Here is a 17,790-nt window from a genome sequence, read left to right on the forward strand (position 1 = left end):
AGTAAAACGTGGAGAAAAATTGCTGTTTTCTTTACCTCATTTTCAATATTTTGTTTTATTTCAGCTGTTATTTTCTATAGGAACACCTTGTAGGATCTACACAAATGACCCCTTGCTGAATTCAGAATTTTGTTTATTTTTCGAATTGTTTAGCTTTCTATGATCTACCATTGGTTTCACACCCATTTCTGCCACTAACTGGAAGGAGGCTGAAAGCACAAAAAATAGTAAAAATGGGGTATGTTCCACAAAAATGATAAATTGTGTTGAAAAATGTGGTTTTCTAATTCAAGTCTGCCTGTTCCTGAAAGCTGGGAAGATGGTGATTTTAGCACCTAAACCCTTTGAGGATGCCATTTTCAGGGAACAAACCACAAGCCTTCTTCTGCAGCTCTTTTTTCCCACTTTTTTGAAAAAACATAATGTTTGCTGTATTTTGGCTAATTTCTTGGTCTCCTGCAGGGGAACCCATAAACTCTGGGTGCCTCTAGAATCCCTAGGATGTTGGGGAAAAAAAGGACACAAATTTGGCGTGGATAGCTTATGTGGACAAAAAGTTATGAGGGCCTAAGCGCAAACTGCCCCCAATAGCCAAAAAAGGGTCGACACAGGAAGGGAAAAGGCCTGGCAGCGAAGGGGTTAAGCATGTCGTCTCGATACCTAAATATATCTTTGCAAAGAGAAAGCTATTTTGTTTCTACCCCGCTGTTTACCTTGCTATTTTTGCACTGGGTCTACGTCGCTTATTAACTTTAGCAACACTGTTGTAACTTATCATTTGAATGTTAATGTGCAATGCGTTATTTTTAACTCTACTAACCTTCCTTAGACAGTTCTATGGTTGAGAAAGCTTTCCGTGCACAGGGTCCTTAGAAGACCCCCAAGTAACAAGGCAGAAAAAAAGGAGTGTAGTCAAAACTATTCACGCGATCTCTCCCTCACTCTGTTATTGTTTTTTCTCGGTCCTCTTCTGTCCCGCCCCTTCGTGTAACCTTACACCAATGGCAGCCAAACGGCAGCCGTATGTGACGCCCGCTGTCGCAGGAGCGGGCAGGGCCGGGGGCGGGGAGACGGCGCATGTGCGTCCCGCAGCGGTTTACGTGCCTATCACGTGACCTCAGTCGCCAGGTCGTTCCTCCACTGTAAACTAGTGGCTGCTCAGACTGCGCCCGGTGAGTTACCAGATACGAGATCCCTGGATTGTGGGTAGCCCTTTTTCGCCCGAAGATTGTGGTCAGTGGCATGTGAACAACCATTGGAACGGATAATAAGCTGTGTGTTGCCCAGCCGAGGCTGTGGGGGCGAAAGAGTGAATAGGGGTAACTAAAAAAACTGCGGATAAGTTGTGTGTGTAGATATCATGGGCACGGTTGTGTTTAGATACCTAGGCTATTAGGGCCCAGGGATTAGAACTTTAGCTGGGTGGGTACGAAGTCTGTCACGCTAAATTACCTAGAGAAGGAGGCAAAGAAGTCCTTGCGATTTGGCCTTGATTCTTCTTTATTTCATGTCCAGGAACCCAAGCGTAAGGGAGATTCCAGGTTAATTTTTCAATATTTTTAGCGACTCAGATTTTCTCGTGTGAATTGATTGAATCATTATTGAATTATTCATTTTAATGCAACCTAGTGGGCACGTAAAATTGTCTATTTCTGCAGCAAAACCAAAATGTTGGAGTTTATTCTAGAATAATAGTTGTTGTAAGAGTGCCATAGGAACCATTGCTTTAAGCTCACAATGGATTTGTATCGTGTATGAATATATAAAGTGAGACCTTGCGTATAATATGTACGTCGCTCGCTGGCTGCAAACAAATCCTACAGTGCGTCTTAAGAAACAACGTAATTTTCAACAGTAGAACTCTTGAAACATAATTGGTTCTCATCAGCTCAGAAACAACTGCAGTTCGTGGTCTGTGGCCTTCTACAAAATAACTGAGGTAGTTAGTTAACGTACTTGCTCATGTATGGCAGATAACCACATCCGGTTAATTGTGAAGCATCTCACACACCAGCAGAAGCTGCTACCAAAGTGAATTTATTACAGCACCCAAATTCCCACATCACTCCATTTGCATAAAAAGCATTTCCAATTTTAATTCTATCCCATTATCCATCTATTTATTTAAATATCTTCATAGCCGACATGTTAAAGTGTAGACTTATGTCATAATGCCGTGGATACAAATCCTTTTGCATGCTAGGGTCCTGAATTTATCAGTGTCAGGAGGCTAGCTGGAATTTGATGGCGCTTGCGTCTATTGAGATAATGTATCTTTTAACGGAGCCTGCCATGAGGATAAAACATTCTGTTTTAGCATGTGTGTCAATTTTCAATTCTATTAAGGACACAGCTGAGGATTGTTTCTCTTATTCTTACTGTAAAAACACAGCAGCCAATAACATATCAGAAAAATAAGCGCTACATTTCACATAAACCATGTTCACCCTATCTATGACCCACCAATCAAGTCCCATCCATGTGTATAAAGTCCACATAGCCTACAGTCCTTCCTCTTTCTTTTCAAATAGACGTGTGTCATTGTTCAACTTATCAATTGAAAAAAAACAGAGCCAAACAACCTCCAAAACAAATTAGCAACTGCCATTTTCCAGCCCGGTCTTATGTTTTGAAGCAGTGCGTTGAACTGCTTAACTTGCACCACAGTTGCAGACCTCTGAGCTCGAGCTGCATCTCGTGTCTGCTAGAACTTCTGACAAAAAACCTCCAACTTCTAAGTTGGTTTGGCATCTGCAATAAAAAGTCGTCGTAATATCCCAAATTTATTGACTTGTAAATACCGTATTGGATGGGAAACAGTACTGTAACTTATTCCAATTAAACTTGAGACTATTATTTTATGTCCAAAACAGAGGCTTCAGATTATGATTTGTTAAAGCTGCACAACCACTCCAGATGTTACATCAACAAGAGGTTTATGACAAACAATTTGAACGTTAAATCTGAGAACCAGTTGGCAGCTACCATAATATCCTCTATTCTGTAACCCGAAGAAAAGGCCTTGAAAGCCATGGCTCCCTTCACCAATTGAGCTTCAAAAATATAGAAATATCAGTGCCTTCTTCCCCTTAAAGCCATGTGACCTAGCGGTCTAAGGTTGCTGAAGACACTGGTCCAAACAGCTTCTCGACAGACACTAATAATTGGCCTGCGTGGCTTCTACACAACTTACATCCAACACCCTCATGAACTTTGATACATTTGACTACACATTGGAATTATTCAGAAAATTTGGATAACATACATTTTTAATTAGTTTTAGTACGTTTGGATATACGGAAGCAGACTTCTGTGGGAGTAAATACCCCACCTGCTATATCCAGTGCTTTGACATCAAAAACTCTTCAACAAGACACTAAACAAAGTAAGAGCATCAATTTAGCAAACAATTGTTACCTAAAGAGGTCATCATTATCGGGCCAAGCTTGTAAGAATTTCAGACACACATCAACATCCCAAAGCCCTGAATATTTGGAAGTTAGAGGCCGTACCCTCTGCACACTATGCAGTAATTTACATTTCAAGGGATGTTCACCTATTGGTTTACCAGTTATCTGTGGATGGGCCACAGAAATGGCTGATTAAAAGTTATTGACTGTTCTATAAGCCAGTCCTTGAGCAGCTAAATGAAATAAAAATAGCTATCATTTGCACAGTGGTTCCCAAGGGATCCACACTCCATTGATTGCACCAACCAACCCATCGTTTCCAAGCTGATGCATATTGCTTATGAGTACTGAGGGCCCAGGACTGGGAAAGGAAGAACTTAGTTTGGTCTGAAATACCTGATACTGTTTCATGTCTCCTGAAGGCCTTCACGCAAGGAGGAACAACCAGTCCTCCAAAATTAAGGGATGAGGAAAGCCCATCTGCTCCAAAACGACATCTGGGGAAGAGAGAATCTGAATCGGAGGATCACATCACATGGCTGTCGGCACTGGGAACCAATAATGTGCTTTTCATCATGGGGTTACCAGGATCAGTTCTGCTAATTGCTGACGAACCTGGGAGAGAACCCTGTGAATCATTGCAAAGGGGGGAAAAGCGTACATCAACCTCTTCCCGCTAAGACTGACGGAAAGGATCCACACTTATCGCAAGGGGGTCTGGTCTCCAGCTGTAAAGCCGAGGCAGATGACAATCCAGGTGGGATGTTAATATATCTCTCCTGCAAGGGCCCTATAACTGATTCAGAAGCTGAAGTACACAAGGATGAAGTCTCCAGTTGTTGGAATCTCAAAGGGACTGAGAATTCCAGTCCCCGATCTTTCACTCTGCTTGGAATGTATTCTGCCTTTACGGAAATCTGATAATCCGGGCATTTGCGCCAGAAGTCTTTGGCTAGTTCAACCAAAAGCTGAGAATGAGTTTCCCCTAGTTTGTTGATATATTTCACCACTGAAATGTCCATCTGGAGATGGATGCAGCACTTGGTTGTGAGAGGGGAAACAGTCTTCACCGCATAAGAGCCTGCGAGGAGTTTGAGGCAATTGATATGATACTTGAGCTCCTCCTCTGACCATCTGCCCCAGTCTCCAATTGTCTGTATCTCGTGCCTCAGCCCCATCTGCTGGCATCCGACTCATGATCACTTCTGAAACGGAGGCAAAAATCGCCTTGCTGTTCCAGACCTCCATATGGGTAATCCACAACGAGAGCGCCGCCCTGGCCCCCTGAGACAATGTTACCTGTTTTGCAAACAAAACACCTTTGGAGAGATGAAGAATTTTTAGATGTTGAAGTGCTCGATAAATGAGCGGGCCTGGGAAAATGGCCTGGGTGGAGGATGATAGTAGGCACACCAGTCGACCAAGTACTGTCAAGGAAATTGAAGGAACTGTCTCTACTTCAGTTCTCTCTATGTGGCCAGTCTCTTCATCAGAGGGAGTCTGAGTTGGGCTGACGCTGAGTCTATCTGGAACCCTAAGAAGTTTATGTTCTGTGTTGGGCTTAGATGAGATTGTTTAGCCCAATTCCTGAACAAGTTGAACTGTCCAAGAAAGATGCAGAAGCACTGTCTTATGTTGTTGGGCCATGATAAAAATGTTCTTCAAATAGATGATCAGGCATACCCCTTTCTCTCTGAGCATGGTGAAACACCAAGTGGCCGATAGCCTGAATGACAAAGCCAAAAACTTGTAACACCGGTTTCTCCAGAAAAACTGAAAAAATCTCCAATGGGGAGCAAAAATTGGGATTGTCAAATAAGCATCCTTTAGATCTAGATGTACTATCTTATTCCCTTCGTGTAACAAGCCCCTTAGGAGGTGAATTGCTTCCATCTTGAAATGTCTGTAGACAATCCAAGAATTGGATTGACAAAGATTGAAAACTAGGCGCGAACCAGATTGTGCTTATGAAACCTCTGCAGTGCGGGAAAGCTTTAATTATCACCCTCTTTTGTAGAAGGGATGCAATCTCTTGATCTATGAAAAGACTGTTGGGGAAAAATGGAGCGGGAGAGGCTGGGACTCCTGAAAAGGAGTTAGATAAAACTCTAGGTGATGCCCTTTTACTGTTTCCCAGATCCAAGCATCATGGGTATTCTGATGCCAGTTGTGTGAAAACATACTCACTCTGCCCTTTAAAGAGATCCCCCCAGAAGGAAAGATTGTTTTCTGAATAAGAGGTTTTCTTGGATGGCTTGTCCCCTTGGTCATTGCCTCTGCTGAAATGGCCTTTCTGACGCTCATGCAACATAGGAGGCAAATTGGATTCCTCTGCCGGTGTAGAAGGCCTTAGGGGAGGTCTGGCCTGCCGCACGACTTCTGTAACGTACAGCCCTGGTGAAAAGGCCACTGTTAAAGACTTTTTAAATTGAAGTTTGGGCTTTATCCAAAGCAGAAAAAGTGCCTGGAGATTTGGCCAGACCTTCATCAAACTTGTCTCCAAACAAGAGACCTTTCGCCAACTGAGCTGCTTAGGACAGAGCAAATGCACCCTGTTTAGGATCTTTGCAAATGAGCAGGGATTTGCATCTTTGCGTCAAAATGGTGCTATTGACGTTGCCAAGAAGTCATACAGCGCACTGCGACCATTCTAACTAAGTATCTGGATCCACCATGGAATTGGCATTTTTTGCTTGCACCACCAAATCAAGTATCTTAGTGAAAGAGCCCGATAGGTCTAGCATTCTATCCTGACACTCATGCCAGCTGTGTCACTGCCCTTCTTGGGGTTCTTAGTGTATTTTTCGAATGTCGCCATAATGGGATAGAGTTCCAGAGTATCGGACATTTTACCCGAAAGTGAAGGCCTTGGGCACTCAGAGAGGGAGGGTACTGCGCACCCCTCCCTCAAACCCTTTCCTAAAGCTTGCTTGGACTTTCTCTGCCACTTGTTGACATGAAACCCACTCAGTGGATCTAGGATGGATAATCTCGGTGGGGTTGAAATGCAAGTTCTTGCTTTGAGGAAAAGATGACGTCTCCCTGGAATATTGAGACCTTTCCTTGTGTTCACCGCTAGATTGTGGATCCATGAGATATTGATTGCCATGAGAATCTATGAAGTTTGAATCATCCGATGTGTCTTGAGGTTCATGAGCTAAATTAGAAGGTCCTTGCACTGCGGCTGATCCATGATCAAGAAGGACCGATTCAATGGTTTAATCATTGGAATCTTGATTAATAAAAGAATGAAAATGTTTGTGTTATTATGGCTAATTTCTTGGTCTCCTCAAGGGTAACCCACAAACTCTGGGTATCTCTAAAATCCCTAAGATGGGGAAAAAAAAGATGCAAATTTGGCGTGGGTAGCTTATGTGGACAAAACGTTATGAGGGCCTAAGCGCGAACTCCCCCAAGTAGCCAAAAAAAGGCCTGGCACCTGAGGGGGGGCAAAGGTCTGGCAGCGAAGGGGTTAATACATTTAAAACAACAATAGAGAAAGTACACTGTTGAGGATTGGTACTGATCTTGAGCTGTATCAGCAGGAAACAAATAGGAATGACTATAGGCGATGTGGACTTTACACATGTATATGGGCCCTAATTGGTGGGTCATAAGGGGGTTGGACATGGTTCATGGGAATGTAGTGCTTATTTTCTGCTGTGTTTTTAGCTGCTGTGTTTTTAAGCAGTTAATGAAAGAAAAACATAATCTGAAGCCTCCTCTCCTGACATAGAATCAGAGCTCTCCCAGGAGTTATGTGGGAGGTGAGTGCCTTGGAGCAGGTGTCTCTAGCCAGGGCATTCCGCAGATCTGACAGATTATATTTCTGGGTATTGTTTTTTTCATGGATCCATTTGGACTAGCTTCTCTAAAATGAACAGAAGCATTGGTCCTACCTGGCACACTATTCATGGTTGTATCAGAACATCACAGTCTGCTTGAAATAAAGGTTATACAATCAAATGGCAAAGTTCTGAAGGGGAGTGATCTGGCTAGCGCTCCCTTCCTCCGTGGGCTTCTCTCCCACCCGCCCATGGCAGGGATGGAGGGGGAAGCCCTTCCCCTTTCACCCCGACCCTCCCTGGCCCCCCCCAGTGACGTCTGACACCAGCGCGCATTTGCGTGCTGACCTCATCAGAAGCTACTTCCCCCTGCGATTGGAAGAGAAATGCAAAGCATTTCTCTTCCGATCATGTGATGGGGGCCTGAGAGGCTTCAAAGGGAAGGGAAGGAAAGGAATTTGCTTCCCTTTGAAGTCTCTCAGAGCATTTCAAAAGCCGGATCGTAAAGCGATCCGGCTTTTGAAATGCCCACTAGATACCAGGGATTTATTTTTCTATGGAAACTGGCATGAGGGGAGCGACACCTTGTGCAAGGGTCGCTCCCCAGGGGGACAATACTTTTCAAGGCCTTTTCTTCCCTCAGGGGGGGCAGAATCCACTAGGCGCCAGGGATCATTTTTTGTGTGTTTTTTTTTGTTTTGTTTTTTAAGTTGGGGAGCGACCCCTTAGGCAAGGGTTGCTCCCTAGGGGGCAAATTATATTTAGGCCATTTCTGCCCCCCTGAGGGGCAGATTGGCCTATTGTTATTAGGCCGATCTGCCCCCAGGGGGCGGCAGAAACCTCTAGGCGCCAGGGCATTTTTTTTATTTTTTATAGATGGGGAGCGACCCCTTAGGCAAGGGTTAGTCCCCGGGGTGGGGGGGCAAATTCTATTTAGACCATTTATGCCCCCCTTGGGGGCAGATCGGCTGATTTTTGTTAAGTTAATCTGCCCCCTGGGGGTGGCAGAAATCTCTAGGTACTACATTTCTAGTATGAAGCATGCCTGATATATATATATTTTTTTTTAAATGGCATATTCAATACAGCACTACAACTTGAGTTTTATGAAACTGTATTTGAGTTGTATGCATGTTTATGCTTGTTAAGGTTCAAGGGTCTTTATTTTTGCATGATTAATCAATATGATCGCATATCAACCTAAAACACAGCAAATACGCAAAAAAAAAATCAGTACAAATAAGGAACAATGCTAACATGGGCCAAGTCTCTTTATAGTTCTCTGTAAGCCTATTGGCAGAATAAACACACGAGAACATCAGGGAAATCGGTTTATGATCTTATCAAGTTAAATTTATTTGAGACTAGATGCTACTGATGCAGGCCTCCTGATGTAGGGCAGTAGTGCAAATGCTTTCAACACCAAGGGGCCCTTTCTCATCCTGGGTCACTATAATCTGTTGAAGTACAATGGCACATCAGAAACATTTAAAATCCAAGTGCTGTAGATGATGAGAAATTAAATTTTTGCGAAGTTTGTTGAAAGTAAGCAGCTAATATAAAATGTAAAAACAGTCCCAGTTTTGCAGACCTCTGGAGCTCTATTAAGTTGCCATTAGAAGGGAGAGTTGTAGAGAACCCACAAATGATCAATAAAGTAAAAATTCTTAAAACACCCATGAACCCCCTCACATCACTAAAAACTGCTGAAATAAAGACAAACTATGAATACTAGCGGACACCCTGTCATCAGAATTCATGAGCAGTAAATACCTAGTCTTAATATAAGTGCCATCAAAGAAGTAACAACAAGGAAACTGTAGGGGATCAACAGTATGAAGAATTAAAGTGCAACTTCTTTAAAAACCTAGGAACCGTCTCTCATCAAGAAGGTCTGCTAAAAGCTGCTGCATGAACAAATAAAGTGGAGACACTTTGAACTCTAGGGGACCCCCTCTCATCAAGGTCTACTAACTGCTGATATAAAGGTAAACTATGAATGATAAAAGACACAGTTGCCATAATTCAATCAAAGTGAACTACCAATCTAAATCGAAGTACCATCAAAAAGGATTTACAGCATTTTGATACTTTGCAAATTGCTTCTTTCAGGTTTTATTTAACAGACACCCCATGTCCAAAACAAATTTGTTAAGGTTAATTAATCCTCCAAAAATCCAAAGGCTTTTTTTTGTAGAATTATCATATTCTAAAGTCTTGAAACTTCATCACCTAGTATTATTCACTAAAATATCACATTTTTATCTGTTAAGTACACTCAGTAAAGAGTAAACCAAATCTATAAATACAGATCTGCGACTATCTAGTAGCATACAATGAAGGAAAGCCAATATGTGCTTATTTGTAATGACACTTGTTTCAAAACTGAAACTTTATGCTGCTGTTTTGGAAAGTGCAGCTACATTAAAAAAACAATAGTTGAGAATTTAACTTAACTTTACAGTTTGCGAATCAATTTTTTAGCCATTTTTGGGGCAATTAAACCAGCCATTGCTAATCGGTGACAAGGTTTGGTGGACCTGTCCTATTATTTAGCATTGCCTGAATTCAGCTCTTTAACCTGGGCTGCCAGTCACCAAGTTCATATTATCAAACACCTGTGACTAACAATCGTTACCCGCTAGTAGTCTCCTCTCCGGGAACGCCCAAAGAAGGGATTTACAGCTTGTAGTACGTGCCAGTGTGTTTTCGTACTTTTTCCTTTTTATTTTTACACACACACACACACCGGTCTTTCATTGTGTTTTTTCATTTTTGGTTGTAAAAGTTGTATTTAGATGAAAATAAAGCCCTTTTCCTAGCTGTTTTAACCGCCTTGCGTGGGTAGCCCCTGTTCATAGGTTTAGCTATCAAGATGTCGGCTTCAGCAAAGTAAGGAATTTTATGTGTACAGATACTGCACACTCTGCCCATAAGGTAAGCCATCCCTTAGTGCTTGTGGATAAAAGCTTTAGTATTTTCAGAAAGTGTTCCTCTCTGTTGTCTTGTTTTCTGTCGTGGGAGGTGAGAAGTTTACCTTCCTCGTGCTTGATTACAAGATTTAAGATTGTTTTTCAGTGGTTTTCAATGATTATCAGCATTGCTGATGAATTTATTTAAGATTTAAGTAGAATTAATATAATTTAAAAATTCACCCAGTTTCTGTCTTGTTGACCCAAGATGAAAATCTTCCAGCAGGAACTGCAAGCACTTTCACTTATACGTTCTCTTACCAGTGGTTTACATTTTATACATATATTCTTGGAAACAGGGACCGAGACACGTGGCCTCTTCAACAACCAGAGGGATTTATGTCTCTTCCCTTGACCAGCCTACTAGAACAATATAAATATATATAACAGTGGCTATCATCATTTTTTTTTTTTTTTAGGAATCCCTTCAGGTTTTGATGTCATAATGAGACCTCAAAAGAGGTCAAAACTCTGTCAGCAATCCTCAGCATATAAACTCTACAGAAATGCTCAGATATATTCAAACCATAGGACTACCTACACCTAAACTGAATATTGATTTTAGTTAAGTGCTTTGTACGTACAAACAGTTCCTTTATCACATGTTCACCTCTCCTCCTTTCTGGTTTCACTACACTGGGGGCCACATCAACTATTTTCTGGCAGAGACGTAAACTTTGTTGAAAAATGTATTTGTGTGTACTGAAATATTGGATTAATTTATCTGCATGGCTGGCTTTGACCCCTTCCGTGCGGCGGATGGCTTGGAGCCATCCTCTGCCACGGTGCTTGTGTGCATTGGACAACTCCCATCTGGTGCTTGCACCAAAGGGATTCCCTGCTGAAAAAAACAGCCTCAGGAATTGGGGAACAGCTTCCCCACATCCCAGCGCTTCATTTTGGTTTTCAGCTTGCACCGCCCACTAAATTTATTTCTCTTAAAATGAAAGTTAAATGAGCCAGTTGGTGCTGCATCAATGCTCGTGGGGATGTTTCAGTCCCCTGAGCACTGATCAAGATGGGAGAGCTGTTGTTGGAAAGGGGAGAATCTCCCCTTTCCAATGATACCCCTTCCAAGTGGATCCCCCCAAGCAGGGATCCACTCCACTAGACACCAGGGAGGCCAAGCAGCCCCTTGGACAAAGGCTTTTGCTCCTCCTATCTTTTTTTGCCACAATTCAGTCTCCCTAATTGGTTTTGGGCCCTTCCCTGTCATGGCCACTTGGCCCAGTCACACAAGTGAGGTAGCATTATTATCGGGAGGCCTGGGGGAACACTGGGTAGTAGGAAATTTGTGGCTCCCCTCAGATTCCAGGACTTCCCATCACAGAAATGGTAGGAAAATGTGACTTTTACACTACTTTTGAGGTTTGCAAGGGATTCTGGGTAACAGAACCTGGTGAGAGCCACACAAGTCACCCTGTCCTGGATTCCTCTGGGTGTCTAGTTTTCAAATATTTACAGGCTTGCTAGGTTTCCCTATATGCTGGCTGAACTAGGGCCCAAAATCCACAGCTAAGCACATTGCAAATAAAGGGTCAGTTTTGGGTGGAAAAATTTGATGTGTCCACATTGCTTCTTTGGCCGTTTTCTTTAGCGGACACTAGGCCTACCCACCCAAGTGAGGTACCATTTTTCTTGGGAGACTTGGGAGAATGCTGGGTGGAAGGAAGTGTGTGGCGTCCCGCAGATTCCAGAACTTTCCATCACCAAAATGTTTTTTTTTTTTTTTTTAAAGATAAAGTTTGAGGTTTGCAAGGGATTTTGGGTAATAGAACCTGGTGGGAGCCACACAAGTCACCCCATCCTGAATTCCCCTGGGTGTCTAGTTTTAAAAAATGTACAGGTTTGCTAGGTTTCCCTAGGTGCCGGCTGAGCTAGGTTCCGAACTCCACAGCTAGACACATTGCAAAAAAAGGGTTAATTTTGGTGGAAAAAGGCGATGTGTTCACGTTGCGTTTTGGGCCATTTCCTGTAGTGGCACTAGGCCTACCCACACAAGTGAGGTACCACTTTTACCGGAAGAACTGAGAATAGTAGAATAAGTGTTACTAACTGTTAGAAATGGGGTCTCTAGCTGGCAGTCGGTTTGCACCCTGTCCAAGTAGGGACCCTCACTCTAGTTAGGATAAGGGAGATATATAAACAAGACCAAATACAACAAGAGTCCAACATACAGTAAGAGAAATATGAATTATGCAAGACTTACTCAAAATTACAGTTCCTTGAAGTCGATAGCTCCACCTGAGGTTATCACGGCGTCGTGACCAACAAAGCCAACAGTTCTGGCTGACCGCGGCGTTGCGGGCCAGCTACGGTGTCGGGAAGACCCTCAAACAGTACCTTCGATTTGAAGGGCGTCGTGATCCTCGCGGTGATCTCCGGAGAGTGGCGTCACTGATGTCGCGGTGTCGGGTCTGCAGTTGGTGCAGGAGTCGTCGTGCCCTTGAGGTGCGCCGGCGTGGATAGCGTCGGGGCTGCGGTGCGAAGTGGGACGATGCGACGTGCGGTGCCCACAGGTCACGGTGCGGGCAGCGGCTCTGTGACGGCGTCCAACGGTGTCGGTAAAACCAGGGCTGCGGTGTGAAGCGGGGCGGTGCAACGTGTGGTGTCCACAGGTCACTGTGCAGGCAGCGTCCTCGTTGTTGCTGAAGCGCTGCCGTCGGTAGGCCCAAGCCAGCGGTGCGGGACAGGACGGTGCTTCGTGACCCTCACGAGCGGTGTCCACAGGCCACTGTGCAGGCAGGATGCCTGGTGACGACACAGGAGTTGGTGGTACTGGCGTCGGTGGACCGGAGCTGCGGCGCGTGCCGGGACGGTGCTAAGTGTACCTCACGAGCGGTGTCCACAGGCAGCGGGGTTGTCTGGGATACCCAGGCTGCGGTGTGAACAGGCGATGGCGGAGTGCGGGGCCCACAGGTCGCGGTGCGAGCAGCGGCTCGGTGAAGTCGTCTGACGGCGTAGGGGAGAACAGGGTCGCGGTGCGAAGCAGGGCAATGTGACTCTGTGTGGCGTCCGCAGGTCACGGTGCAGGCCAGCGGCGTTGTTGTGGTTTCTCGTCTTAAACAGCACAAAACACACACAGTTCCTGGTGCTGCAGGTCTAGGAAACTGAAGTCTTTGGTGTCCCTGAGACTTCCAACAGGAGGCAAGCTCTACTCCAAGCCCTTGGAGAAGTTTCTCAAGCAGGACACACAGCAAAGTTCACCCATTGCACTCTTTTCAGGCAGAAGCAGCAACTGCAGGCCAGTCCAGCAAAGCAACACAGCAAAGGGACAGTACTCCTCCTTCAGCTCTTCTCCTGGGCAGAGGTTCCTCTTGATTCCAGAAAGATTCTAAAAGTCTGGGGTTTTCTTCTTATATCCAGTTCTGCCTTTGAAGTTGGCAAACTTCAAAGCAAAGTCTCAAGTGTTTGCAAGATTCTTCCGTGTTCAAGCCAGGCCCCAGATGGCCACCAGGGGGTCGGAGACTGCATTTTGTGAGGGCAGAGACTGTCCTTTCAGGTGTGAATGACCACTCCTCCCTCCTCTCTAGCCTAAATGGCTCATCAGGATATGCAGGCTACACCCGTCCCCTTTTGTGTTACTGTCTAGAGGAGAGGTGTGAACAGCCCAACTGTCAAACTGACCCAGACAGACAATCCATAAACAGGACGAGTCACAGAATGGTATAAGCAAGAAAATGTCTACTTTTTAAAAGTGGTATTTTCAAACAAATAATTTAAAAACCAACTTCACTAAAAGATGTATTTTTAAATTGTGAGTTCAGAGACCCTAAACTCCACATTTTTATCTACTCTCAAAGGGAATCTGCGCTTTAAAGATATTGAAAGGCAGCCCCCATGTTAACCTATGAGAGCGATAGGCCTTGCACAGTGAAAACCGAATTTGGCAGTATTTCCCTGTTAGGACATATAAAACACACTAGTATATGTCCTACCTTAAACATACACTGCACCCTGCCCATAGGGCTACCTAGGGCCTAATTTAGGGGTGCCTTACATGTAGTAAAAGGGAAGCTTGAGGTCTGGCAAGTGGGTACACTTGCCAAGTCGAATTGGCAGTTTAAAACTGCACACACAGACACTGCAGTGGCAGGTCTGAGTCATGTTTACAGGGCTACTAATGTGGGTGGCACAACCAGTGCTGCAGGCCCACTAGTAGCATGTGATTTACAGGCCCTGGGCACCTCTAGTGCACTTTACTAGTGAATCAAATATACCAATCAACAGTACAATTTCTATAGGGAGCACTTGCACTTTACCACTGCTAATCAGTGGTAGAGACAATAAACCAGCAAAAACAGACCTAAAAAAATAGGAGGAAGGCAACACGTTTGGGGATAACCCTGCAAAAAGGGCCATTTCCAACACTAACAATTGTCTTTCTCTGCGTTTGCACCTTCCAAATGTAAGACTATGTGTAAGAAAAAAGTTGTTTTGAGAAACGCCTCCTAATTCACACACTATTATGGTTATCCCAAAATTCAGACATGTGCAAATCACCACTGCTTCTAAACTCCATATCTTGTCCTCATTTGGGAAATACAAAGGTTTCCTTAATCGGGGGTGTGGAATTTAATAAAATATCTACTTGTCCATCGGACAGGTTGCTTCTTAAATCTACTTGTCTTATAAAAAAATCTTCTTGTCCCTTTGGTGCCATGTATGCGGCGACAAATAATGGCAGCAATCTCATGATGTAAGAGCTCTGATAATAGCTTCTCTGATTATGCCATAGCTACTACTATAGTAGGGCTTGAATACTTGCAGTTTCAACCCCTACTATAGCAATTTCCTGATTTTGCCACCTTTTGGCAGATCTACATACTGGGGCTGGAGGAAGCAGTAAGCAATAGTTCCAGGGCTGGAATGCCTTTGAGTTTGCAAACCTACTAACTTGCCCGTTTTAAGGATTTTTACCGGTTCTTCTGTAATATTTCTCATAATGAGAGAGGTTGTAAATTTACTCATGACAACAGCAGAACTAGAAGTTCTTCGAGGGATGGGTAAAAAAAGTGGTTGGTGAGAAAGTGAACTTGTAAATGCTCAATAGATTTTCACAAGTGCAAATCTACACATGCATATTTGCTCGTGGTAATATACAGTTCACAAATAATTTCTAGGAGTATGATTTTCCGGTCTTCTTCTGTAAGTTCTTGTGAATTCATGAAAGCCACTAATTCAAGGACACATACCATGGGTGCACTTTTGTGACTTTCTTTAAGAACTGGGCTGATAATTAGGTCTGGCGTTAACAAAGACATTTTGTTTTTATTAAACTTATATTTCTCTCTCGATCTGTGGGCTGGCTATACTGTGAGTGATAGCATTCTGCTCTTCCACTAGGAGCAGTTTGGCACTCAAAGTAGTTTTGTTCAGTGTCAGGGACTACTGTGGCAATCAGTGGTGTAACAGACCTGGAGTGGGTCCCCCTGCAAAGAACATGGAGGGGCCCCCAGACTCAGGACAGGTGCTGTGCTGAGGGGGTACCCAAAGAGGAGGCTGCGGGCCTGTGTTATGCCACTGGTGGCACTGGGTGCTTTTTGAGACCAAAAACATTTTTTTTCTCTTTGCCAGTGTTTGTTACAATGGTAAGGGCCTGACAGCTCCCACAACAATAAAGTGTTAAAGAAAAGCCATGTCAAAACAGGATATGCATTGACGAAACCAATAGACTTACAAAAAGTGTTGTGATCGGTTGGCTTTGCCAGTGCTTGTCTATTTTCATGCATCTCATAATCTTGTTGAAAATGGTTACACTGATTTTCCACTAAGAATATTTTTGGGAAATACTGGCATGCATCAACACATATTACTAAATGACGCTTCAAAGAAATGGCACCTAAACTTTCATAGTAGCGAAACTTTTTTTTTTTTTTCCTACTTGCATTTTTTTCTGAACATTTTATTTTGAAAGCAGGGACTCCTCACTCTCGCTTACAAGCTTCTGCAAGCATTTGCATCTAATTAGAGAGCATTCTGGGAGCATTATACTTAACCTCATATTGTTAAGCTTTTCAAACGTGTACACTTTATTTTTATTTTTTTAACTGGAACTACTGTCAGTAGTGCAGTGTGACCTTAAAACGTTTATTTACAGCGCTCACCATAAAAAATGAAGGCTCTTCATTAATGAACCATAAATACAAGTTCGAACAGCATTAACCTATGGACACACACATTACCTCAACTGCAGACAGTTCCCTTCTCTGTAAATTGGCAGCCAAAGGGTTTGTGCTGCAGGGTGTTGGGCCTACTTGTCGCAAGGACAAAATAAACATGACAACTTATTGCTATTGACCCCAAACAATATGACACAACAGTGCACGCACTCGCAGACTTGACCCTAAAAAAACAAAAAAACAGGCTATTTTTTGTGTTTTCAACCTCTGTTCAGTTAGTGGTAGAAATCAGTATGAAACCAATAGTGGATTTCTGATACATATGCACAATTCTGAGTTCAGCAAGAGGTCATTTGTGTAGCTCCTTCAAGGTTTTCCTACAGAAAGTAACAGTTCAAATAAAAAAGTATTGAAATTGAGTTGGAAAAAGAACGTAATTTGTGCCTATCTTTTAATCTGTACATTTTTCGAACTATGGCAGATATTTGAAAGCAATATACTGTTAAGTCCCTTGAACCCTTCTGCCTACAAGGATATATAGGGCTTGTAGGTTCACCAAGAACCCAAGGCACCCAGAGCCAATATCTGAGCTGCACTTTGCAATGGTTTTTCATCGTGTACAGGGCATACAGTAATTCCTTGCTTTCTTCTGCTACACTCCCCCACCCCAAAAAGACGAAAAAAACTAAATTTCGTTGTATTTTGACTACTTTCTCTGTCCCTTCCAGGATAATCCACATACCCTGGGTACCTTTAGAACCCCCAAGATGTTGGGGGAAAAAAGGACCAAACTTGGAGTGAATACCTTATGTGGACAAAAAGTTATGGGGGCCTAAGTTCGAACTACCCCATATACCCAAAAAGGGCTCAACATTGGGGGGGGGGAGGGGGAGGATTCTTAAGCAAATAAGATCTAAATGAAGCTTTCAAAATTTGGTCTTCTAATGGCTAGATTATGGCGATGCTATCTTATCTAGCATTCTCAAAATGTATCTGCCCCTCTCAAAGCCTCCTTCCACACAGCTCATTTGATCTCAAGTACTGACCACTTTGATCATATCCCCTTCATCTTAAGCTCATTGAGTTGGCTACCAATGGATGGTTGATCCACTTTCACACTTTCCTAGATAGTTCTTGAACTCATCCACTCGGACCACTTATACTATTTTGCCTCAGAAACTTTAGTTTTTTGGTAGCTCCCACCAACTCAATATCACTGAAGTGCTATTATTTGAAATTATAGCTTTTAAGAAAAATCATACCTCTAACCAATAACAAATTCTTCTTGGACTATGCCCCTGAAGTATCAAATTCCATTCCCCTGACAGTCCATACTTTTGCCTCCTTCCTGATCCCCTACTAAAAGACTTTAACCAGTACTACTCCTGCTGCTATCCTGATTATGACTGACTTGCAATGGTAGCTGGATGAGTGCAGTTTGGATACTGACTTAATATGTTTGAGCTCCTGCTCTACTTGCTCCAAACCGCAGTGCTGGAAA

The 17,790-nt window shown here is 43.4% G+C and overlaps 1 protein-coding gene across 5 annotated transcripts in view; it reads left to right on the top strand.

Annotated features, from left to right (window-relative positions):
* The first annotated feature begins 1,045 nt into the window (after positions 1-1,045).
* The window catches only part of GKAP1 (G kinase anchoring protein 1), an 814,129-nt gene continuing 797,384 nt past the window's right edge, over positions 1,046-17,790 (top strand). For 2 of the 5 annotated variants that reach the window (XM_069229873.1, XM_069229909.1), the window contains exon 1: positions 1,046-1,172. The gene's annotated coding sequence lies outside the window, so the exon portion shown is untranslated. Of the gene's footprint in view, positions 1,320-9,162; positions 9,184-17,790 lie in introns of those variants that run through there. The other 3 variants (XM_069229880.1, XM_069229889.1, XM_069229898.1) reach the window with 3 other exon arrangements.

This window comes from Pleurodeles waltl, chromosome 1_1 (genome assembly GCF_031143425.1).
Source record: "Pleurodeles waltl isolate 20211129_DDA chromosome 1_1, aPleWal1.hap1.20221129, whole genome shotgun sequence".
Classification (NCBI taxonomy): Eukaryota; Metazoa; Chordata; class Amphibia; order Caudata; family Salamandridae; genus Pleurodeles; species Pleurodeles waltl.